This window comes from Nomascus leucogenys, chromosome 2, assembly GCF_006542625.1.
Source record: "Nomascus leucogenys isolate Asia chromosome 2, Asia_NLE_v1, whole genome shotgun sequence".
Lineage (NCBI taxonomy): Eukaryota > Metazoa > Chordata > Mammalia > Primates > Hylobatidae > Nomascus > Nomascus leucogenys.
In genome coordinates, this window is record NC_044382.1 from 85,901,311 (window position 1) to 85,926,373 (window position 25,063).

General features: G+C 40.0%; 1 long non-coding RNA gene across 2 annotated transcripts in view; it reads left to right on the forward strand.

The window, feature by feature from the left end:
- Positions 1 to 25,063, forward strand: part of LOC115831541 — a 58,065-nt gene that overhangs the window by 2,947 nt on the left and 30,055 nt on the right. Inside the window, exons 2-4 of one of the 2 annotated variants that reach the window (XR_004027054.1) lie at positions 8,114 to 8,206; positions 9,695 to 9,839; positions 13,961 to 14,829. This is a non-coding gene — a long non-coding RNA (uncharacterized LOC115831541). Of the gene's footprint in view, positions 1 to 8,113; positions 8,207 to 9,694; positions 9,840 to 13,960; positions 14,830 to 25,063 lie in introns of those variants that run through there. The other variant, XR_004027053.1, reaches the window with a different exon arrangement.

The following is a 25,063-nucleotide window of genomic DNA, read 5'->3' on the forward strand; positions in this document are numbered from 1 at the left end:
AGTGTTTTTATTCATTCCATTCTCCTGCCTCAGCCTCCTGAGCAGCTGGGACTAAGGGGACTACAGGCGCCCGCCACCACACCCACTATTTTTTTTGTATTTTTAGTAGAGACAGGGTTTCACCGTGTTAGCCAGGATGGTCTCGATCTCCTGACCTCGTGATACGCCTGCCTCAACCTCCCAAAGTGCTGGGATTACAGGTGTGAGCCACTGCACCCGGCCGAAGAGAAGATTTTTTTCTGAGTTTGACTTTAATTTCTAAGATTCCACATATATATGAGATCATGCAGTATCTGTCTGTCTGTGTCTGGCTTATTTCACTTAGCATACTCTTCTCTAAGACATCCATATTGTTGCAAATGGTAAGAGTTCCTTTTTCTTTAAGGCTGAATAATATCCGTGTGTGTGTGTGTGTGTGTGTGTGTGTGTGTGTGTGTGTACACACCACAGTTTCTTTTTTTATTCATCAGTTGATGGACACTTAGATTGTTACCATATTTTTTGGCTTCTGTAAATAATGCTGCAATTAACATGGGACTGCAGATACTTCTTGGAGATAGTGTTTTTATTTCTTTTGGAAATATACCCAATAGTAGTATTAGTGGATCATATGGTAGTTCTATTTTTAATTTTTTGAGGAACCTCTCTATACTATTTTCAATAATGGCTGGCTGCACCAATTGACATTTCCACCAGTAGGGTACAAGCATCCTCTTTTCTCTAATCCTCACCAATACTTGCTGTCTTTTGACTTTTTGATAATAGTCATCCTAACAGGTGTGAGGTGATGTCATTTTGACTTGCATTTCTCTGCTAATTAGTGATGTCGAGTAGAAGACAAGATTTAAAATGTTCCCAATACAAAGAAATGATAAATGTTCAAGGTGGTGGGTATCCTGATAACCCTGACGATCATTACACATTGTATGCATGTATCAAAATATCACATGCACCCCATAAATATGTACAAATATTTTGTATCAATAAAAAAATGAAAAAGAAAAGTAACTAGTATAAATGGCCAGGTGCAGTGGCTCATGCCTGTAATCCCAGCACTTTGGGAGGCCCAGGCGAGTGGATCACCTGAGGTCAGGAGTTCAAGACCAGCCTGACCAACATGGTGAAACCCCATCTCTACTAGAAAAATACAAAAATTAGCCGAGTATGGTGGCGGGTCCCTGTAAGCCCAGCTGCCTGGGAGCCTGAGGCGGGAGAATTGCTTGAACCTGGAGGCGGAGGTTGCAGCAAGCCGAGATAGTGCAACTGCACTCCAGCCTGGGTGACAAAGTGAGACTCTGTCTAAAAAATAATAATAAAATAAAATAAATAAATAAAAAAGAAAAGTAACTAGTATAAACAAATCAGGTTAAAGTCATCTCTAATTCATGTTTAAATATTTGAACAATTTTTTACAGTTTATTGTATCTGGCAATTCTTTTAAGAAGAAGCTTTATTGCTTTGAGTGTCTAAAAGAATCCGTTTAACTTTAAACTGACCACATAATGAGATACATGATATTTTCATTAGTTCATAGAGGAGTTTTTAGTAAGTGCTGGTTATGGGCAAAGCACCATCTTAATTAAGCCTAAGCAGGAGTCTGGAGACTATTCCTGCCCTCAAGAGGATTACACTCCAGTATGACAGTAAGACATACGCAACTCTAAGAAGAAAGTGAAAAATTATATAAGAGGAAATATTCAAGTGCCATAATAAATTGAGAATGGCTACATATTTTTGAAAGTGGCAGCATTTAATCAAGGCTTGAAAAAGAGTAGGATTTGGATTCCCGGCATTATATGTTTATTATCTTAACAAGATGTATTTCTTATTTATTTTTAAAGTCAGATAAAAGGAGCTTATCCTTTTTGTGAGTCAGTGCTTAAATTTTCTTAAATTTTGTGAGTCAATGCTTAAATTTAAAAATTTTCTAAATTCTTAAATTTTCATATAATCAGAAATCTCTTTCTTGTGTTAAATTTAAAATCAAACTACAAAATATGTCTCAGATATCTAATAACTTTTCTTCTTTGCCCTGCATCCTTTGTTCAAGTTTCAGCAAGAAAAACAACCTTTAGTTCTTGCTTTCTTGGTAGTGGCAATTCCCCTAACTTTCATCACGCATGTAACCATAAATAAATAACATTTAATTTTCACAGGAGGATCTCATTTCTGTCCCCTGCCCTGGAAGCTGGCAAAAAGTAAGGACCTGCATTTCATTGGAAATACAGAATATTTACTCTCCCTATTCTCTTCAGAAATCACAGCCTTGAAATCTGCTATCAGAAACCCAGTTTGAGTCTGGGCCCAGTGCAGCGGCTCACACCTGTAATCCCAGCACTTTGGAAGAGCAAAGCAGGCGGATTACTTGAGCCCAGGAGTTCAAGACCAGCCTGGACAACATGGCGAAATCACCTCTGAAAAAAAAATACAAAAATCACCCCAGCGTGGTAGCACACATCTGTGGTCCCAGCTACTCAGGAGGCTGAGGTGGGAGCGTTGTTTGAGCTTGGGAGGTGAAGGCTGCAGTGAGCCCTGATCACACATACCACTACACTCCATCCTGGGTGATGGAGTGAGATCCTGTCTCAAAACCAAACCCAGTTTGAGAAAAATATTTATCAAGATTGTCTCAAAGACATGCAATTATGGAGCTGTGTCCTTTGGACCACACTGTTCTGGTGCATCCCAGATGTGCTTTTGGTCTGTAGGTTTCTTTCTTGGGCTGTTTTTGTCTTGTTTTTGGTGTAAGGGTAATGCTAGCCTCATAAAGTGAGTTGACAAGTGCTTTTTTCTATTTTTGGAAGAGTTTGTGAAGAATTGCTATTAATTTTTCTTTAAATGTTCGGTAGATTCAACAATGAAGCCATCTGGACCCAGGCTTTGATTTATGCATAGGTGATTGATTACTAATTCAATGTCTTCATTTATTATATATCTGTTCAGATTGTCTATTTCTTCTTGAGTCAGTTTTGGTAGTTTGTATTTTTTCCAGGAATTTGTTGATTTCATCAACATGATCTAAGGTGTTGGTACATACTTTTTCATAGTATAGTATTTTTTATACTTTTTTAAAATTTCTGTAAGGTTGATGGTAATGTCCCCTCTTTCCTTTCTGGTTCCTGGATGTGCTTTTACTAAACTGTCCCTGTGGTAATGCCATCTGCCTTCAGCGAGGCACCTTGTAGGAAACAGACGCATAAACTTCATTATCAGATTTAGTGTCATGATGTCATCCGCTACAGCTATCTACTGCATCCCACAGTGTTTTCTCTGTAGGATCTAAAGGAGATTCTCTGATCTCTCGGTGTCATGAAAAGCTCTGCATGCCCTAAACAAATGGGACCTTTTAATCCCACTGTGGATTATGTCTCCTCCTTCGGCTGCCGGGAGGGCTGAGTCCAATGTTGAATATCTATTCTGTCAGTTTCCTAGAGCTGCCACAACAAAGTATCACAAACAGATTGGCTTAAAACAACAGGTGTTTATTCTTCCATAGTCCTGGAGGTTTGATTAGAAGTCAAAATTAAGGTGTCAGCTGGGCTATGTTACCTTTGGAACCTGTAGGGAAGAATATGAGGGGACTTCAAAAAGGTTGTGGAAAAATTGAATTAAAAGATAAAAATGAGAAATATACATTTTATTTCTCAACATAAACTCCACTAAGTTCAAGACACTTTTGTGAGTGATGACACCAGCCATCTAGTCCATTCCCAGCATCCTGGGAATTTAGCTGTGTCAATGCAGTCTTTCTTACAGCATTAACTGAAGAAAAATGGGTATACTTTACATACTTTTTTTGAGATAGAGTCTCACTCTGCCACTCAGGCTGGGGTGCAGTTGTGTAATCATAGCTCACTACAGCCTCAACCTCCTGGGTTCAAGCAGTCCTCCCACTTCAGCCTCCCAAGTAGCAGAGACAGGCAGGCACCACCATGCCTGGTTAATTTTGTGTTTTGTGTAGAGACAGAGTCTCACCATGTTGCCCAGGCTGGTCTTGAACTCCTGGGCTCAAGTGATCCTCTCATCTTGGCTTCTCAAAGTCTTGGGATTATAAGCATGAGCCACTGTGCCTGCCATTTTTTAAAAATATTAGTGTCTTAGTCCATTTTGCATTGCTATAAAAGGATACCTGAAAGGAGGTTTATTTTACTGTCAGTTCTGCAGGCTGTACAAGTAGCATGGCATCAGCATCTGCTTCTGGTGAGGACCTCAGGAAGCTTCCACTTTTGATAAAAGGGGAAGGGGAGCAGCCACCATGGCAAGAGAAGAGGAAAGAGAGAGTAGAGGGAGGCACCAGACTCTTTTTAACAACCAGATCTGGAGGGAAGTAAGAGTGAGAACTCATACCCCCCAGGTAGGGCTTTAATCTATTTTTGAGGCATCTGCCCCCATGACTCAAATACCTCCCATTATGCCCCACCTGCAACACTGAGAATCAAACTTCAGCGTGAGACTTGGAGGGGACAGATATTCAAACTATATCAATTAGAAAAAAAAGAAGTCAGACAGAGCCACGTCAGCTCTGTAAGGTGGATGCCTAATGATTTTCCATGAAACTCAAAAAATTGCCCTTGTTTGATGAGAGGAATGAGCAGGAGCATTGTTGTGGTAGAGAAATACTCTCTCTGGTGAAGCTTTCCCATGTGTTTTTTTGCTAAAGCTTTGGTTAACTTTCTCAAGACACTCTCATAATAAGCAGATGTCATCATTGTTTGGCCCCTCAGAAGTCAACAGGTGAAATGCCTTGAGCATCCCCAAAAATTGTTGCCAGGAACTTTGGTCTTGACTGGTCTGCTTTTGCTTTGCCTGTGTAACTTTCTTCTCTTGTTAGCCATTGTTCTGATTGTGCTTTGTCTTCAGGATCATCCTGGTAAAGCCATGTTTCATCTCCTGTTCCAATTCTTCAAAGAAATGATCCCATTGTTTATTCTGCTCTTCTGCACAGCTGATCTGAGCACAGTGGTTTTGGCACCCATTGAGTAGAAACTTTGCTCAACTAAAATTTTTCAGTGAGAATCGTGTGAGCTGACCCAGTTGAGATGTCTGTGGTGTTGGCCATTGTTTGTGCTCTTCATCGTTGTTCCTCTTCAGTTAGGGCTCAAACAAGATGAATTTTTTTCTTGACATAGATGGCCTATTGACATAGATGGCCTACCGTGATGGGCTTCATCTTCAACGTTGTCTCATCCCTTCTTAAACTTATCCATTTGTAAACATCTAATTTCTTTGGGGCATTGTCCCCATAAACTTTCTGTAAAGCATCGATGATTTTACCATTCTTCTCCCCAAGCTTCACCATAAATTTGAGGTTGATTCTTGCTTTAACCGACTTCATGTTGCTCTGATATGGACTCTTTTCAAACTGAAGTCTTATCCTTTTTCATGCCTCAAACTAGACCCTATTCAGACATGTTATACAAGTTAGTACCAGCTTATTGGTGTGGAAAAACTTTGAAATCCATGCATAATTTTTTCATGATACACATTTTTTTTTTTGAGATGGAGTCTCACTGTGTTGCGCAGGCTGGAGTGTGGTGGTGTGATCTCTGCTCACTGCAGCCTCAGCCTCCAGGTTCAAGCAATTCTCCCACCTCAGCCTCCCCAGTAGCTGGGACTACAGGTGCATGCTACCACACCCAGCTAATTTTTGTATTTTTATTAGAGACAGTGTTTTGTTCTGTTGGCCAGGCTTGTCTTGAACTTCTGACCTCAAGTGATCTGCCTGCCTCGGCCTCCCAAAGTGCTGGGATTACAGGCATGAGCCACTGCACTGAGCATGATACACATTATTGATGAACTTTTTTGAAGTACCCTTTGTACTTCCTTACCTTTCCCTAGCTTCTGGTGGTGGTTGGCTGTCTTAGTCCATTTCGTGCCTAGTATAACAGAACACCCGAGACTGGGTAATTTATAATGAACAGGCATTTATTAGCTGATAGTTCTGGAGGCTGGTAAGTTCCCTATCAAGATGCCAGCAATGGGTGAGAGCATTCTGGTTTCATCATCACAGGGCAGAAGGCAAGGGGTAGGAGGAGAAACTCCCTTCATCAAGCCCTTTATAATTACATTAATCTATTCATGAGGGTAGGGCTGTCATGACTGGAACATTTCCCACTGGGCTCTTCCTCTCAGCACATTGGGGATTACGTTTCAACATGAGTTTTGAGGGGACAAAAACATTCAAACCATAGCACCAGCGATACCTCGTGTTCCTCGGTTTGCAGTTGCATCCCTCCAATTGCTGCCTCTGTCACCACATGGCATTGTCCCTGGGTGTCTATGTCCAAATTTCCCCCTTCTTATAAGGATACCGGTTATATTGGGTTAGGACCCACCCTAATGGGTGTCTTAGCGTGATTACATCTGCAAACACCTTATTTCCAGATAAGGTCACATTCACAAGTACCCAAAGTTAGGACTTCAACACATCTTTTGCAGGGACACAGTTCAACTCAAAGCACCTACAAGTGTCACGTGGTCAACTTCTCTGTGTGCTAATATTACCCTTCTTATTTCATCTTTTTATTTTTCTCTATTTTCCTTTTGTCCCGATTACCTAGATTACTTAGTTTTTCCTTAATTATATACACCTTTGGCTGGGTTTGAAAGGAAGAAGACAGAAAGGAAGGGAAGGAAGAAGAGAAGGAGGGAGGAAAAGAGAGAAGGCGAAGGAGGAAGAAAAGCTTGCCCCCTAAAATTAGACATGAAACCAGGGGAACAGCGTTGCTGGAATGGGGAGCCAGGGTGGGAAAGACTGACTGGGAAAGTGTTTTTGCTGTGGACTTCATCAGAACCTCAGAATTACTTTTTTTGAGGGGTTGGATGCAGTGGCTAGCAGCTGCTTGAAGCTTAGCTGATCTAGGAAAAATTGGAAGATAGTTTGATGAACTGAGAATTAGGAGAGTAAAGGTATCGTCCAGCTACTTTTATATGAATATTAGTAGACACAATATGGATTGAAGTTTTATGGTAATAGGAAGCTTATACAGTGCTGAAGACTCATGTATCCTAGCTGTTGTGGACACAGACCCATAAATCATTGATTTACTGCATGCAATTTATTCTGGAGGACAGTATCTCATGTTTGCAGGGTATCATCCTCCAAGTGGCACTTTAGCTGAAACTTTAATAGGCTATTCCAATTGTCTATCAGACTAGCTGTTTGTGGAGATTTTATATATATATACACACACACATACATATGACCAGCTAAAGCTACTGTATAAACCAACATTTCCCTTTCCACCTGTTCCTCATCTTAACCCATCACAGGTAAGAGTCTTAATCCTAATACTACAGCACACCAAGCATTACCATCACCCCACTTACCACTAGAAATGAGGTCCTTGTTACTGTTTGGTGGGTGAATGATCCCGTACCAGAATTCTATCCTGAGGTTTGTAGGTTCAGACCTACAAGTAGCTACAAGTAGCTTCTATTTTCTAGGGCCACTCTCTATATGCTTTCTTAGTTTGGATTTCCCTAAATGCAATGACTAAGACAAGGACTAGGATGCAGATAATTTGAGGGCTGACTGCAGGAAGCAGGGCTAAGGGAGCAAGGAGAGTAATGGAAGAAACGTATGTCAAAATAAAGAGGCTTTGCTTTTCTAACTATAAATGATTGTGTATCTTTCAAATAATGTCTTCATTTTATACTGATTATGATTGTAACAAAACCCATTCCCACATGGTGAATTGTTTTTAATGTTCACCTTTAGGCTTTTTCAGACCCACCTTCCTCTTTTTTTTTTCTTTTTTAGAAAGAAGCTCTTGTTCTGTCACCCAGACTGGGGTGCAGTGGCATAATCATGGCTCACTTCAGCCTCAAACTCCTGCGTGCCAGTGATTCTCCCACCTCAGCCTCCCAAGCATCTGGGACTACAGGCACATGCCACTGTGCCCACCTAATTTATTTATCTTTTTTTTTTTGAAGGTAGAGACAGGGTCTCACTATGTTTCCCAGGCTGGTCTCAAACTCCTGGTGTCAAGTGATCCTTACACCTCAGCCTCCCAAAATGCTGGGATTAAAGGTGTGAACCACTGTGCTGGGCCACTTCTACCCCATTGTTTAACTTAACATTGTCTTAATCTGTTTTATGCTGCTATAACAGAACACCAGAGACTGGGTAATTAATAAAAAGAAGACATTTATCTGGCCTACAGTTCTAGAGCCTTGGAAGTCCGAGATCAAGGGGCTGCATCTGGTGAGAGCCTTCTTGCATTATCCCATGGCAGAGGCAGAAGGGCAAGAAAGAATGAGAGAGGGAGAGGGAGAGGGGGAGAGAGGGACAGAAAGAGAGAGAGAGAAAGAGAGAGAGACACAGCGAGGGAGAGTGCACTAAATTTGCTTTTAGAGCAAACCCACTCCCACAATTAATCCATTCAAGAAGAGTCTGCAGTCACCTCTTAAAGGTCTCACCTGTCAACACTGTTGCATTGGGGAATTAAGTTTCCAACACATAAATTTTGGGGACACATTCAAACCATAGCCATCATCCTCTGCCATTTATTATTAGAAAAACATTAATGTGTACTTTATGTTTATTTTGTTGGTTGGCTTTTGGCTTGGATACTTATGAAATTTTTAAAACTTATCTTTGAGACTGGAAATTTTTACTGTAATTATATATGTGAAGTCTCTTTTTGCTTGAAACATAGTGCGCTAAGCTTGGAGTTTATCCTGAGGTAGTTTTAGGCAAGAGAGTTACATGGTGAGAACTGTGTTTTAAATATACCACCTCAGGCAAGTATGGGGGATGTGTTTGGAAAAAGTACAGACTAGAGCTGAGTAGACCAGTTGGACTGTTGGAATATTGTAGGCCAGAACTGAGATATTTTTAAGATTCAGCCTGTTCAATATGTAGCAGGAAGTAATAAACAAGAGAATAGATGGGAGATGGAGCTGGTAAGAAGTAACTCCAATGTGGTCTGCGGTTCCCATGTCTCACTGCTGTGTGTTACTGGCCTTGGTGTACTTGAGGAACCTGAGCTGCTGTGCAGAGGACGGCATCACTGGGGCATGCGACTCTAGGAAGTAGTGCTCCCCGGGGTGACCTTTTCTTTTCTTTTCTTTTCTTTTTTTCTTTGTGAGACGGAGTCTCACTCTGTCACCCAGGCTGGAGTGCAGTGGTGCGATCTCGGCCCACTGCACCCTCTGCCTCCCGGGTTCAAGCAATTCCTGTCTCAGCCTCCCGAGTAGCTGGGACTATAGGTGGACGTAACCACACCCTGGCTAATTTTTGTATTTTTAGTAGAGACGGGGTTTCACCATATTGGTCAGGCTGGTCTTGAACTCCTGACCTCAGGTGATCCACCTGCCTCAGCCTCCCAAAGTGTGGGGATTACAGGCGTGAGCCACCACGCCCGGCCCGGGGTGACCTTTTTTATGTCACTGGAATGAGAGGAAAATACTGGTTGCAGAAAGAAATGGCTCTTTTCCTATGGAAATCCTCAGCAAGGCATTTGATACTGATTTCTATTTCTCAGAACTGTTAGGAAGAACTGGTACAGAGATTTATCCCAGAATTTCAACTCTTTGTCAGGATTCATTAGTCTACCCCCCTGTATTGTTTTGTTGTGGTTTATGTACATCTATCCACCATGAACTACTACTACTGCCTAAGAATGGAGGAGGCTGGCAGGGGATCCAGGCAGGACTCACTCACTGTCATCTCACGTTTTTCCTCTCCTAGGTTTCTAGGATGCCCATAGTGTACTTTCTGTCTACCTCACTTAGCTCCACATTTGCAATTTCTGTTAACATGCATACACTTGAATGGACAGCCAGAATCAAAGCTATCTGCTGTGAGACGCAGTGAGAAATGCTTATGTGTAAAGGTAGGAGTACTTTTATTTACTGCTACATCATACAGGGAAAGTGGGGAGGAAATAAAAAGAAAGAAAGGAAAGAAAAGGCAAACCAATATGACCAACAGTGTTACAGGCCTTCTTGTTCTTACCTCTCTATCAGGGTCCCTAAATGAGGCTTATACTTGGAAAAGCAGAAGACAGATCTGGTGGGAGGGGATATGGAAAAGACCTGGGAGGCAACCCTTGTACAGAGAGCCTTGTCTCCAGGGAGCACTACTCCACTGGTGCACTTGTTCAAAGAGCTGGCAGGCTGGGGGTCGGGCTCCCTCCTGCTTGTTTAAAGGGTGGTATGACTGGTTAGAGTGGACATCTGGAGGCTTATCCCACTGTGATTTCAGGGGTCTCACTCTCCAAGTATAGTCAGGGTTGATGTGACCTGACTGTGGTGTTCAGACATCCACACAAGTTTCAGAAGTGTTTACAAACTTTTTGCCAAAGGAAAAATAAACTTGCACAGAAGAGCTGGTTTAGCTGTTTTCTGAGATAATTATAAAAAACAATAGTAAGCCCCAACTCCCAATCATCTAAAATTTTTTTTTCCTTTTTTTTTTTTTTTTTTTGAGACAAGGTCTCACTCTGTTGCGCAGGCTGGAGTGCCATGGCATAATCATAGCTCATTGCAGCCTCGTCCTCCTGGGCTCAAGTGATCTTCCTGCCTCAGCCTCCCTAGTAGCTGGGACCACAGGCACACATCACCATGCCTGCCTGGTTTTTTTTTTTTTTTGGTAGAGATGGAGTCATGCCATGTTGCCCAGGCTGGTCTTGAACTCCTGGGCTCAAGCTATCCTCCTGCTTCAGTCTCCCAAAGTGATGGGATTACAGGAGTGAGCCGCTGCACCAGGTCAATTTTTTTCTTTTGCATTTCTTTTGCAATAGGAGAAAAGCAAACCATTATCTGAGTATGTGTGGCTTGGAGGCACAAGCAGATCTAGGGTATATCGCTCTGTCCTCAGAGAAACTATCAGTGTGCTGTTGCTTTTGGTGTTGGCTGGCGCTACTCAGGATGATCCAGCTTGCCTGCTTGGATTTATGATTCAGTTAATCCAAAATCCTCCTCTCTGCCCAACCAAGCCTCCTACTCATTCACTGAGTCATCACCCTTATGAAAACTACTTAGATTGCACTATGTGAGAAGGATCTCTCCTTCACCTAAGTTTCTCTTGTCCTCCAGGCTAGTATCGTGCATCTGACACGTTGTTTCTTAGAAGCTAGCCTGCTTTCACAGCTCAACTCGAATGATCTCAGTGGCAGGAATGAGAGCTCATACATTTCCCCCATAAAGCCTAGCACAATGCTGGGCAAAGTATTCAGTGAATACTTGGAGTGATTGAAAACTTGCCACTAAAAACATATACTGTGTAGGTACTTACATGAGGTGCTTAGAGTAGTCAAATTTATAGAAATAAAAAGCAGAATGGTAGCTGCCAGAGGCTGCGGGTTGGGGGAGACATGGGGAGTCATTGTGTAAGAGGTACAGACTTTCTGTTTGTGAAGATGAAAATGTTTTGGAGATGCCTGGTGGTGATGATTGCACAACAATATGAACGTACTTAATGCCACCAAATTGTCCACCTAAAAAGGTAAATTTTATTTTATGTATATTTTGCCACAATAAAGTTTAAATGTTTTAAAAGCCTATACTGTAGAAATTTGAGGCTCTTCCCTAAGTCCACCCTCAGCTGCCCTCCCTGGTGCCCATGTGCAGAATCCACATCGTGTGCGAGTGAAATGTCCAGTTGGATGGCCGTGCTGGCCAGGCCCCAGATACTGGGCTCAGCTTCCCACTTGGCAGCTCCATTTTTGTTTTGAAAATGGGGTCATTTGCACCAGGCTTTTAGTTTAGATTTTTTTTTTTGTAGTTCCTGTCTACACAAGAATGGTTAGGAAAGAGTCCAGATCTAGAGCAAGCCAGGTTATAGTTTCCCTAGGGTAATGGAGAAAAGCTTAGTGATGGTGAGATTTCTTGACATCTCACAGCCTCCAATTTAGTTTGGTTTGGTTTTTCATCTGTAAAATGAAGATTTCAATAGTCCCTACCTCCTTAGGTTGTTGTGGGGATTAAATGAAGTGAGTTGCATCAAATACCTTGCAGAGTACCTGAGGCAGGGCAGGAGCTAGGAAGCGTTGTTCATTATTTATCAATGGCAGCTGAGAATTCTTGGATTCTGTGACTCCAGCTTGGGTTCCAGAAGGACAGGGCCCACAGGGCTCCTGACACAGTGCCTTGTCTATGACGTGTGATCCTATGTGTAACAAAACTCTTGGGAGGCACCAGGTTGGTGGCTGGGGAAACAATCTGGTCTAGAGCGTCAGGGATTTTTCGGTCAGGCTTTCCCCACTCAGCCAGAAACCCAGCTGCCAGCCACGCCCGGGCTCCTGTGTTCCCTGTAGCGCTCTCTTTCTTTAGTTCACATTCGAAAAATCTTGAGAAAGGACTTGAAGAGACCCGCTTGGCTGGCTTTCTCACGTGTGTGGCCAAGATGCCAGTGCTCATTTGACCACGTGGTCAGAGTAGGTCGGGCAGCTTTCCATGTGAAGAGGAGTGGTGGGCAAAGGAAAATGAGGCATCCACCCCTCACTGAACTGCATGCCCTGGCCAAGCCAGACAAAAAGCAGCCATGGCCCCACCGCCATCTCGCTCTTCAGTGACTAATGCCCTATGCGCCATGGTATCCGTTTGCAAAGAAAAGATGCCTTATGTTTCTTCTTTTGAAAGGGAGTCAAGCACATTGATCTTAAGGCTTTCCAAGTTAGCATCTAAAATTATTTGACCTTGGTTTAATAGGGAGAAATTGATCAGCTTGTGGAAATGAAAAATGAAAACGCTTAATGAAAAATACTTGAAATAAATTCAAGGCCATATTAACATTTAATTTACACTTCCTCCCAAAAGCTATTTTTACATTCGTATTTACTAGTATGATATGCAGTAGTTATTTTTCTCCGTGACTCAACATGATGGGATATTTTTTTCCTTTCTTCAAATACTTCTCGATTCGGATATGACACAGAGTTCCCATTTTCCCCATAAATTACATATTTATAGCACACGGGAATAGCAGGAATGCTGTATGTCTCTTAAAAGTACTTCTGTATTTGAATTATAGAGAAAATGACTTGATGGGAGTCTGAACTTTGGGCACTCTTGATGTAGCTGGAGCAGAGAGGGGAACAGAACTCTGTGTTCCAGGCCTAGGCACTGTCTGTTCTGAACATGAGCCTGCCACTGCCAACTGTGTGCACATGGGGAAGGGTGATGAGGGAACGATGGGCATGAGCAACCAGGATCAAAGGTCATGTGGTGGTGAGAACATAGCTTGGACATCCTGCATCTTGGATTCTGTTCTGCTGTGTACTAGCTCTGAAAGCTTGAGACAGCTTCTTAGCCTTTCTGGTCCTTTTGCTTTTTCCTCTGTAAGCTGGCATAACAGAAGGAGGTACACTTAGGGTTATGATAAAGATTTGAATAAGGTAATGCATGGAAAGCTTCCACGCTGGTGTTTTCATTGAGAGAGTCATCAATAAAAAAAAAATGCTTGTCATTCTAGAGAGTTCTAAAGCAGGACAAGCATCTTCTGTTCCTTGCACCCTTCTTCCCCTTCCCTTTGGAAGCCTGGTGGCTGAGGACAGCTAAGTTCTTTACTTGGGAGGAAGCACCCTTCCTTCCCCACAGAAAGCTAAGTGGGATACAAGAGTCAAGGGAGCACAGAGCAGGCCCCTTTAGCCTACCTCTATCCCAGGCTTCCTGTAGAGGTTTATGTGGGGCCTATTGTTCTTCCACACAGTAAAGAACCACGTGAAGGTGGGAGCTGAAGTACATATTTGCCGAGAGGGAGCTCAGTATAGTAGATGTTCCCTTTATAACCCGGCAGCGTGACAATGGGCAGTGCTATGGTTTGAATGTTTGTGTCTCTTCAAAATTCATACTGAAACTAAATCCTCAATGCAATAATAGTATTAAGAGGTGGGACTTTTAGGAGGTGATTAAGTCATAAGTCTCCTTCCTGGTGAATGGGATTAAGGCCTTTATAAAAGAGGCTTCTCGGGGTCTTCATCTTTTTTTCCCCTTCTGCCTTCTGCCATGTGAGGACTCAATGATCACCCGCTCCAGAGGACGCAGCAAAAAAGCGCCATCTTGGAAGCAGAGACCAGCTCTCACCAGACAGTGAATCTGCTGGCTCCCTGATCTTGGACTTCCCAGGGTCCAGAACTCTGAGAAATAAATTTCTATTGTTTATAAAGTACTCAGTCTGTGGTATTTTGTTATAGCAGCAGGAATGGACTGAGAGAAAAGCAGCTAGTTGAGGATTTGAGAACTTGGGTGTTTTTTTGGTTTTTGGTTTTGGTTTAAGTGAACCTTTTTGCAATACATTTTAGACATTTTATGTACAATAAAATGCTTCCATTTTAAATATGCATTTGACTAAGCTTTAGAAAATGTATACAACCATGTAAACACCTTAATCAAGACACAGAATGTTTTCATAACCCTCAAAGCTTCCCTTGTATCCGGTTGCAGTAAATCTCCCCTTCTCCCCACCCCCAGGTGACTCCTAATCTGCTTTCTATCAGTATAGAAAAGTTTGCATTTTTTAGAATTTTGTATAGAGAGAATGAGTCAGACTTTCATGTATCATAATGCTTTTGAGATTCATCCATATTGTTGCATGTATCGGTGGATTCTTCCTTTTCCTTGCTAAGTTTCTTTCTGTTATATAGATATACTGCAATTTATTGATCAATTCTCTGTTAATGGACATTTGGATTGTTTCTAGTTTTGGTGTATTTTGTATAAACCGACAGTTCCTGACTTATGATGGTTCAACTTTAAGGCAGTGCGAAAGCAATACACATTCAGTAGAATTCATACTTCAAGTACCCATACAACCATTCTGTTTTTCACTTTCAGTACATTACTTAATAAATTATGTGAGATATTCAACACTTTATTATAAAATAGGCTTGTGTTAGATGATTTTGCCTAGCCATAAGCTAATGTAAATGTTCTGAGCACATTTAATGTAGGTTAAGCTGAGCTATGATGTCTGGTAGGTTAGGTATAGTAAATGCACTTTTGATTTATGATATTTTCAACTTATGATGGCTTTATTGGGACATAACTCCATTATAAGTAAGCCAAGGAGCATCTGTATATTAAAAAGCTGCTATGAACATCTGTATACAAGTCTTTTTGTAAATACGTGTTCTCATTTCTTTCGGATAAATACCTGGAGTGGGATTGCTAGATCACATGGTAAATATGTGTTTAAATTTATGAGAAACTGCCAAAGTATTTTCCAAAGTAATAGTAACATTTTACACTCCTACCAGGACCGTCTGAGAGTTCCAGGTGCTCCACATCCTTACTGACACTTAGTATTGCCTGTCTCTTTAATTTTGGTTGTTTTAGTGGGTGTGAAATGGTATCTTGGTTTAGTTTTAATGTGCATTTTCCTAATGCCTCGTGGAATTTTCCTTCACCTAATGGCTGATGAGGTTGAGGTCTTTCCATGTGCTTATTAGTCATTCATATACCTTCTTTAGCAACGGGTCTTTTCAATTATCTTGCTTATATTTAATTGGTCTGCCTTCACAGTTGAGTTGTATTAGTTCTTTATATATTGAACATAAAAGTCCTTTGTCAGATATATGCTTGCAAATATTTTTTTCCTATTCGGTGGTTTCTCTTTCATCTTTCTAATGGTGTTTTCCAATGAGCAAAAATTAATTTTATAAAAGCTCAGTTTACCAATTATGTTTTTAATAGTTTGTGGGTCTTATGCTCTATTCAATAAATATTTGCCTACACTAAAGTTGCCAAGATTTTCTCCTAGGTTTTCTTCTAGGAGTTTTATAGTCTTTACTATTACATGTTGTCTATTATACAATTTGTGTTAATTGTTGAGTATGGTGTGAGGCAAGGGCCAATACTTATATCTTTTGCAATGAATGTCCTAGCACCATTTGCTGAAGCACCCCTTTTCCCCCATTGAAATGGCTTGGCACAAAAATCACTTGACCATACATGTGTGGGTCTATTTCTGGACTGTCTCTGCCACATTGATCGCATATCTATCTTTTTGCCATTATCATATCTTGATTGCTACAGTTTTATAGTAAGTATTAAAATTGCTTTGGTTATTCTAAATCATTTTAATTTCTATATAGAGTTTAGAATCAGCTTGTCAAGTTTTTTAAAAAAATCTGCTGGATTTTTGACAGGGATTATGTTCAATCTATGAGCCAGTTTGAGGAGAATCTCCATCTTAACAATACTGAATCTTCAGATCCATGAACATGATTTGTACCTCTATTTATTTAGGTCTTATTTAATTTTTAGCAATGTTTTATAGTTTTCAGTGTACAGATCTTACATAAACTTTGTTACATTTACCCCAAACTATGTCATAGTTTTTGATGGCATTGTAAATGAAATTGTATTTTTTATTTTATTTTTTTAATTATTATACTTTAAGTTCTAGGGTACATGTGCACAACGTGCAGGTTTGTTACATATGTATACATGTGCCACATTGGTGTGCTGCACCCATTAACTCATCATTTACATTAGGTATATCTCCTAATGCTATCCCTCCCCTCTCCCCCTACCCTACGACAGGCCCCAGTGTGTGATGTTCCCCTTCCTGTGTCCAAGTGTTCTCATTGTTCAATTCCCACTTATGAGTGAGAACATGCAGTGTTTGGTTTTCTGTCCTTGCAATAGTTTGCTGAGAATGATGGTTTCCAGCTTCATCCATGTCCCTACAAAGGACATGAACTCATCCTTTTTTATGGCTGCATGGTGTTTCATATTCCATGTTGTATGTGTGCCACATACATATTCCATGGTGTATGTGTGCCACATTTTCTTAGTCCAGTCTATCTTATTTTATTTTTCAAATGTCCATTGCTGGTATATAGTAATATAATTGAGTTTATACACTCACCTTGTATTGTATGACCTTGCTAAATTCAACTTTTTCATTCTAGTAGCTTTTTCTCCTCCGTAGATTCCTTAGGATTTTCTAACATAAAAGTGTTATGTGTGAAAAAGATAGTTTTATTATTTTTTTGTCCAATATCTGTGCCTTTTCTTTATTTTTCATGCCTTTTTTGCAATGGTTAGAACTTCTAGTACAATATCGAATAGAACTGATGAGAGAGGGTATCCTTGCCTGTTTACCATCTTAGGGAGAAGTATTCAGTCTTTCCCTATTAAGTATGATAGTTAGCTATAGGCTTTTTGTAGATGTCCTAAAATGTAGTCTGCTTTTAATTATTATCATGGTCTGGCAATTCTAAACAAAGCCAATGATAAAATACTTATCACTCCTAAAATATCTTTTGTTGGTCTGAGTTCCATATAATTGCTGAAATTACTTCTGAGTTTGATTAATATATATCTAACCTTCAAATTTACATATTTGCATCAATTATCCTTTAGTAATTGTATTCTATATGGAAGTTAATTAAGAGAATTCCCAGTTATACAGGGAATTCTTATTCCCCTCCCCCTCCCACCACTACCCCACACACTGACCCAGCAGCATGCTTTCTTTGGAGAAGAATTTGTAACAGATCACAGTCATTCCAGCTTCCCTCAGGGGTAGTTTGTGCCTCCAACTCCTGGGATGCATATATTCCCGCATTTACACTGCGGAGTCTGAAGAAACAGTTATAGCACTGGGATTGCAAAGATGAAGAAACAGAACCTCACTTGCTTCAATTCTATCATCTATATGATTCCTTGGAGTTTTTGGTTTTGTTAAATTCTAAAATTTAAAAGAGTGAAACTGTGAGGTATAATATTTTTGTTTGATAAGGGCAAATTTTTATTCATATATGAAATATTTTGAGTGATATTCTTAAAAGTGTCATTCATTTTAAATTCTATTCTTGTTATTTATTATTTAATTGTAACACTATTCATTTCTTTGACAGGCCATTATATAGGTCTAAGTTTTTTCCCTTTAAAAATGTATTAATGCAGGCCAGGCACGTGGCTCATGCCCTTAATCCCAGCTCTTTGGAAGGCCGAAGCAGGCAGATCACTTAAGGCCAGGATTTGAGACCAGCCTGGGCAACATGGCGAAACCCCATCTCTATTAAAAATACAAAAATTAGCCGGGCATGGTGGCATGCGCCTCTAGTCCCAGCTACTTAGGTGGCCTAGGCACGAGAATCACTTAAACTCTGGAGGTGGAGGTTGCAGTGAGCCGAGATTGCGCCACTGCACTTCAGCCTGGGTGACAAAGCGAGACTCTGTCTCAAAATATACATATATATAAATGCAATGAAAAAACTATCAATCGTTATTTTTGCATATTTGTGCTATAATATCTTATTTTTTATTTTTTACTTTTTGTAAAGTAAAAAATATTTATCTGCACCACATTCAACAAAAGATAACTTTTATTGTGAGCATTGCTTTTTTGGTTATTGTTATGATTCATTTCAGTTCATGATTATTTGTGACAATAATTTTAGTATAGAGAAGACACATTTGCTCCCAGGGTTGGGTATGCTGCTTCTGCCATTGGTAAGATGGAGCCTGTGCAGGTCCAACCCCAGGCAATTGTCAGCCCACAGACCATCCTACAGGTCAGATAGAGTGGGGTTTGGTTGGTTGCCTCTGATTATTTGTCTTCTAGGGAATATTTTGAGTTTTGTTCTGAGGCAAAGGCACAGATAAAACAGATAGATTAATGATGCATAGCTGTGAAATGATTTTGCAAAGTTCTATCAGAAAACCCTGCACTGAGAGTCAGGACTCTGCCCTGTCACCACATTATCTGCTTTCTACCCCTTGGGCTGAATTAGAAAATCTTGATTTCTTCTGGTCCTGAAATTCAATGAGTCTGTTATCCCACTAAGAAATATAAAGGGTTATTATTACTCTTGTTTTTGTTGTTTGTATTAATGAACAAAGAAGAGGCTCTGGAAACTTTGACCAATGGGGCAGAAGGACAGCAAGACAGTTAAATATTTAAAAATGTTCTAAAGTAAAATTCGAGAGTCTTGTCGTCAGCTGTTTGAATTGGGCTTACTATCACTGGCTGTGACCTTATACCTCATTCCCAAGGCTATGGGATGTTTATTAAGTTAAATTGCAGAGGGCAGACTGCAGTGGTGGCTAACCAATGCTGTATTTGCCCTTCAGCTCAAACCCATCTCTACCTGGGAATTTTCGGTGTGCTCAGATAGCAGAGACAGAGACCCATGCCCATTGTTGTCTTGTTACTGACAAAGCCAGGTACAACACCAGAGGTGAGAGCTCTGTGTTCATGGATCACCTGCATTAGAATCATGGGATGCTTCCTAACCTAGTGAATCTAAAGGCAGGGCCCAGGAATCTGCCATAAACATGTTTATATGATGATTAGTATCATGCATTCTGAAGTCTGAGCACCATTCGTATAGAAGAATGGCCAAGAGAGTGAGGATTTTAAAATGATTCAAAGCCGATACAATAGAAGTGAATCACTAAAACGTATTTTACTGCCTTTGTTATTTCAGTTTTTTTTTTGTTTTTGAGATGGAGTCTCACTCTGTCATCCAGGCTAGAGTGCAGTGGAATGATCTCGACTCACTGCAATCTCCGCCTCCTGGGTTCAAGTGATCCTCCTGCCTCAGCCTCCCAAATAGCTGGGATTACAAGCATGCACGACCGTGCCCCAGTAAGTTTTGTTTTTGTTTTTGTTTTAAGTAGATATGGGGTTTTACCAAGTTGACCAGGCTGGTCTTGAACTCCTGACCTCAAGTAATCTGCCTCCCCAAATTGCTGGGATTACAGGTGTGAGCCACCATGTCTGGCCTCACAATATCTTTAATTATTAAATGGCCAGCACTTTTTTTTCTCCAAACTTGTCATTCTGCAAAATCAGGAGATGTCATTTTAAGTTGCATCAAGTGCTGTGAGATAGATATGACTGATAAGACAAATTATAAGGTGACATTCATCACATGGAATCCATGGCCTGAATGAAAGGTTAGGAAAACTATGGGTTTCTAATGAGAAAGTCAAGTTTAATTAATTATCCTCTGAATAGATTTGCACTGGAGGTTTGGCAGCTGAAGCTTAATAGCTAATTACAAGGACTGTCAGTGAATAGTGGGTAATCTGCATCCCCAATTTCATGTTGGAGATGTCATAATTGCTGTATATCACAGGACAGCAAGGCAGAGCAAATAGATACAAGCTGCACCTTTCTAGAGGAATTCCATGATGCTGCTCTGAGAGTTGGAGAAAAGGTCCCAGCTGTCAACCACAGACTGAGATAAAGTCAGCAGTTTCACGTAATGCAGTATGTACCCAATTGCCTTTGAATCATGGAACCAGAGAGACTACCGGATGGCCTCTAGCTGATCCCCTTCCACTAGGTCATTGATGCATCCAGTTATTTCAGACTATACCATTTTCCCCTATCCTTCCAACCCTATCTGCTGTTCAGCCAGTTTCCTTTAGTAGTTAGATATCAGGCAGGGTTCCTGCAATTCACCATATCGAAAGCATTTGGCAAAATTCAACACCCCTTCATGATAAAATGTTATCATCAATCTTAGAATAGAAGAGGACTCAACTTGAGAAAGGGCATCTACAAAAAATTTACAGGTAACGTTGTACTTAATGCTACAAAACAATGTCTTTCACCTAATGTCAAAAAATCACGTTGGTTGCAGAATGAAGAATGGCTTGTGGAGCGATGGGTAAAAGTCAATGATATAATTGCATCTGGGAAGTTATGGCAATATTTCAGGTGAAGATGACAGCTTAGACTTGGATGGCAGCAATAGAAAAGAGAGGTATTTTGGAAGATGGGTCTCATTCACAGATTGGGGATTATTCACAAATTGAGGGACAGATCTAAATATAACTGCTAGGTATTATCTTACTCAGCTGGATGGATGGTGCTGCCATTCACTGGGCAGAAAAATCAGGATGATTTTCTCTATACCATGGCCCCCAAAAGTCAATTAGAGCAGTCTGATATCTGTGGAAGATATCCACATTCAGAATGGAGATGAGGTATTTTCAAGTACACGAAACTATGTTTACAAACACAGGGCTCCCTGACTGCAGGAAATAATTGAGGGAAAAAGCTGGTCTTATGAAATAAATTACTGGGAAGACATGCCAATACTGAAATACTGGAGAAGAGGGGAGAATTGTATATTTCAAGGTGCTTTACAACAAGCTCTTTAACATATTATCTGATTTAAGTATGACCACAGCCATGTGAGGTAGAATTTTTCTGATACCTGTTTTTAGATGATGATTGGAGTCCCAATTTATTAAGTGATTTGTCCAAAACTATTCAATGGTGAAAGGTTTTTAAATGTAAATCTCCTGATTGCAGTGTCCCTAATCTTTTCAATGCTACAGCAAAAGTTAATTTCAGCTAAGAAGAGAGTCATTGGAAGGAATTCAGGTCTGCAGACTGGGTCCTCTCTAATAGGCTATTTCTCTTTTCTCCCACCCAGCTAAATCCTACTCATCGTTTGAGACTCTGTTCAGATTGTTCATCTTCTGTAAATCTTTTGCACCCATTCCTACTTACTGATTACTCCCATTAAAAAAATTAAGTTATATGTTATTTAATGTAATATGTTAAAATAGTATAATTTCAACATGCTATCAATATAAAAATGATATTTCACATTTTTCTGTACCAAATATTTGAAACCCAGCATGTATTTTATATTTGCAATGAATCATAATTGGAAGTAGGCTCATTTCCAGTGCTTAGTGGCTAGTGGCTACTGTACCGGACAGCACAGGTCTACAGTCTAACCCCTTCTAACCTTCAGTGTGATACTCACCTTAAAATGTACAAAAAGAGGTGCATAATAGTTGATCCAAAATTAGATAATGCTCTGTTAAAATGGGAAGTGAAAGACAAAATATCTTAGCATTTGGACCTTATCTGATTACCGAGACATTTTACTGTGATTGAAGAGTGGCTATGCAAATCTTTTTGACATTTTTACAAATACATTGCAGACTGGTTTTCTCTTTCCATTATCTCGTTTAAAGTCTGTGTGGCCACCTAGTTATTTTGTTCTATTTCTCCACTTAACAGTTGTTCATTCTGACCTATCTCAAAATAATAAGAGCTATTTATGACAAACCCACAGCCAATATCATACTGAATGGGCAAAAACTGGAAGCATTCCCTTTGAAAACAAGACAAGGGTGCCCTCTCTCACCACTCCTATTCAACACAGAGTTGGAAATTCTGGCTAGGGCAATTAGGCAAGAGAAAGAAATAAAACGTATTCAATTAGGAAAAGAGGGAGTCAAATTGTCTCTGTTTGCAGATGACATGATTGTATATTTAGAAAACCCCATCGTCTCAGCCTAAAATCTTCTTAAGCTGATAAGCAACTTCAGCAAATCTCAGGATACAAAATCAATATGCAACAATCACAAGCATTCCTATACACCAATAATAGACAAACAGAGAGCCAAATCATGAGTGCCCTCCCATTCACGATTGCTACAAAGAGAATAAAATACCTAGGAATCCAACTTAAAAAGGATGTGACGGACCTCTTCAAGGAGAACTACAAACCACTGCTCAGTGAAATAAAAGAGGACACAAACAAATGGAAGAATATTCCATGCTTATGGATAGGAAGAATCAATATCATGAAAATGGCCATACTGCCCAAGATAATTTATAGATTCAATGCTATCCCCATCAAACTACCACTGACTTTCTTCACAGAATTGGAAAAAACTACTTTAAAGTTCATAGGGAACCAAAAAAGAGCCCGCACTGCCAAGACAATCCTAAGCAAAAAGAACAAAGCTGGAGACATCATGCTACCTGACTGTACTACAAGACTACAGTAACCAAAAGAGCATGGTACTGGTACCAAAACAGATATATAGACCAATGGAACAGAACAGAGGCCTCAGAAATAACACCACAAATCTACAACCACCTGTCCTTGGCAAACCTGACAAAAACAAGCAATGGGGAAAGGATTCCCTATTTAATAAATGGTGCTGGGAAAACTGGCTAGCCATATGTAGAAAGGTGAAACTGGATCCCTTCCTTACACCGTATACAAAAATTAACTCAAGATGGATTAACGACTTAATGTAAGACCTAACGCCATAAAAACCCTAGAAGAAAACCTAGGCAATACCATTTAGGACATAGGCATGGGCAAAGACTTCGTGACTACAAAACCAAAAGCAATGGCAACAAAAGCCAAAACAGATAAATGGGATCTAATTAAACTAAAGAGCTTCTGCACAGCAAAAGAAACTATCATTAGAGTGAACAAGCAACCTACAGAATGGAAGAAAATTTTTGCAATCTACCCATCTGCCAAAGGGCTAATATCTAGAATCTACAAAGAACTTAAACAAATTTACAAGAGAAAAACAAAGAACCCCATCAAAAAGTGGGCAAAGGATATGAACAGACACTTCTCAAAAGAAGACGTTTATGCAGCCAACAGACACATGAAAAAATGCTCATCATCAGTCGTCATCAGAGAAATGCAAATCAAAACCACAGTGAGATACCATCAGGCCAGTTAAAATGGCGGTCACTAAAAAGTCAGGAAACAACAGATACTGGTGAGGATGTGGAGAAATAGGAACACTTTTACACTGTTGGTGGGAGTGTAAATTAGTTCAACCATTGTGGAAGACAGTGTGGCGATTCCTCAAGGATCTAGAACTAGAAATACCATTTGACCCAGCAATCCCATTACTGGGTATATACCCAAAGGATTATAAATCATGCTACTATGAAAACACATGCACACATATGTTTATTGTGGCACTATTCACAATAGCAAAGACTTAGAACCAACCCAGATGTCCATCAATGATAGATTGGATTAAGAAAATGTGGCACATATACACCATGGAATACTATGCAGCCATAAAAAAGGATGAGTTAATGTCCTTTGCAGGGACATGGATGAAGGTGGAAACCATCATTCTCAGCAAACTATCACAAGGACAGAAAACCAAACACCACACGTTCTCACTCATAGGTGGGAATTGAACAATGAGAACACATGGACACAGGGCAGGGAGCATCACACACCAGGGCCTGTTGAGGGGTTGGGGTGCTGGGGGAGGGACAGCATTAGGAGAAATACCTAATGTAAATTACGAGTTGAGGGGTGCAACATATCAACATGGCACATGTATACCTATGTAACAAACCTGCACGTTGTGCACATGTACCCTAGAACTGAAAGTATATTAAAAAAAATTTAAACATTTTAAAATCTATAATAGATGAGAGGAAAATTAAAAAAAATAAAATCCAAGTGAAATTAAATTCTAGAAGATTAATGTTGCCAGTTATATTTTGATGACAACAATAAACCTAATGCAATTTTGTTATCTTATTGCTTTAAAATGCAAGTTGATAACCAACAATGGTACCATTTTAGCACAGGTAACTAACTACTTGTGTTTGAGTTTCCCAAGAGGTCATCTGAATTGCAATAATGAAGAGGCGCTTAACTGATTGATGTTTTTTATAGTCTCTTAAATAGCATTAAATTTGTCTTAGAGTCTCTAGTATATTTAACAATTATATAAAGAAAAAAAAAAGAGTTGTTCATTCTGCCATTCAGTAAATACCTGCTGACACCTTATTGGCCAAATGTGCCAGATGCAGGGATGTGAAAGATACCACATGTCTGCTTTTACAAAGCTTCCAAAGTAGTGATAAAGAGAAAGAGGGTGAAAAACATGTGAAAACATATCTTTGTGTTTTATTTGACAATTATCATTCTGTGTCTATTATTTGTTTGAATATTAGTTTTCCCCCATTTCTTTAACTGGAGTGAGAGGAATGGACTTTATCTTCTTATTCTTTTTATCTTCTTGGGACCTAGGAGAATGCCTTAATAAATACGTGTGGAATCCACTGCAATGGATGAATAAATGTGTGTTATTTTCTACAACAGAGGTCCCTACAAAGTATACTAGGAATATAAAGAAACATTTCATCTTCCTGATGGAGAATAGAAAGGAATATAAGGCAGAGGGGACATATGGTCCAGGCCTTGAAGGACTTGACACAATTGAAGAAGCTGATAAGAAGGAAGTTTGAGGAAAAGAATGAATAGGAGTTTTCAGATGAGAAAGTCTGGGAGTAGAAGTACATCACTTATGGCAGGTACTTTCTGAACATTTGCTTAATAAATAC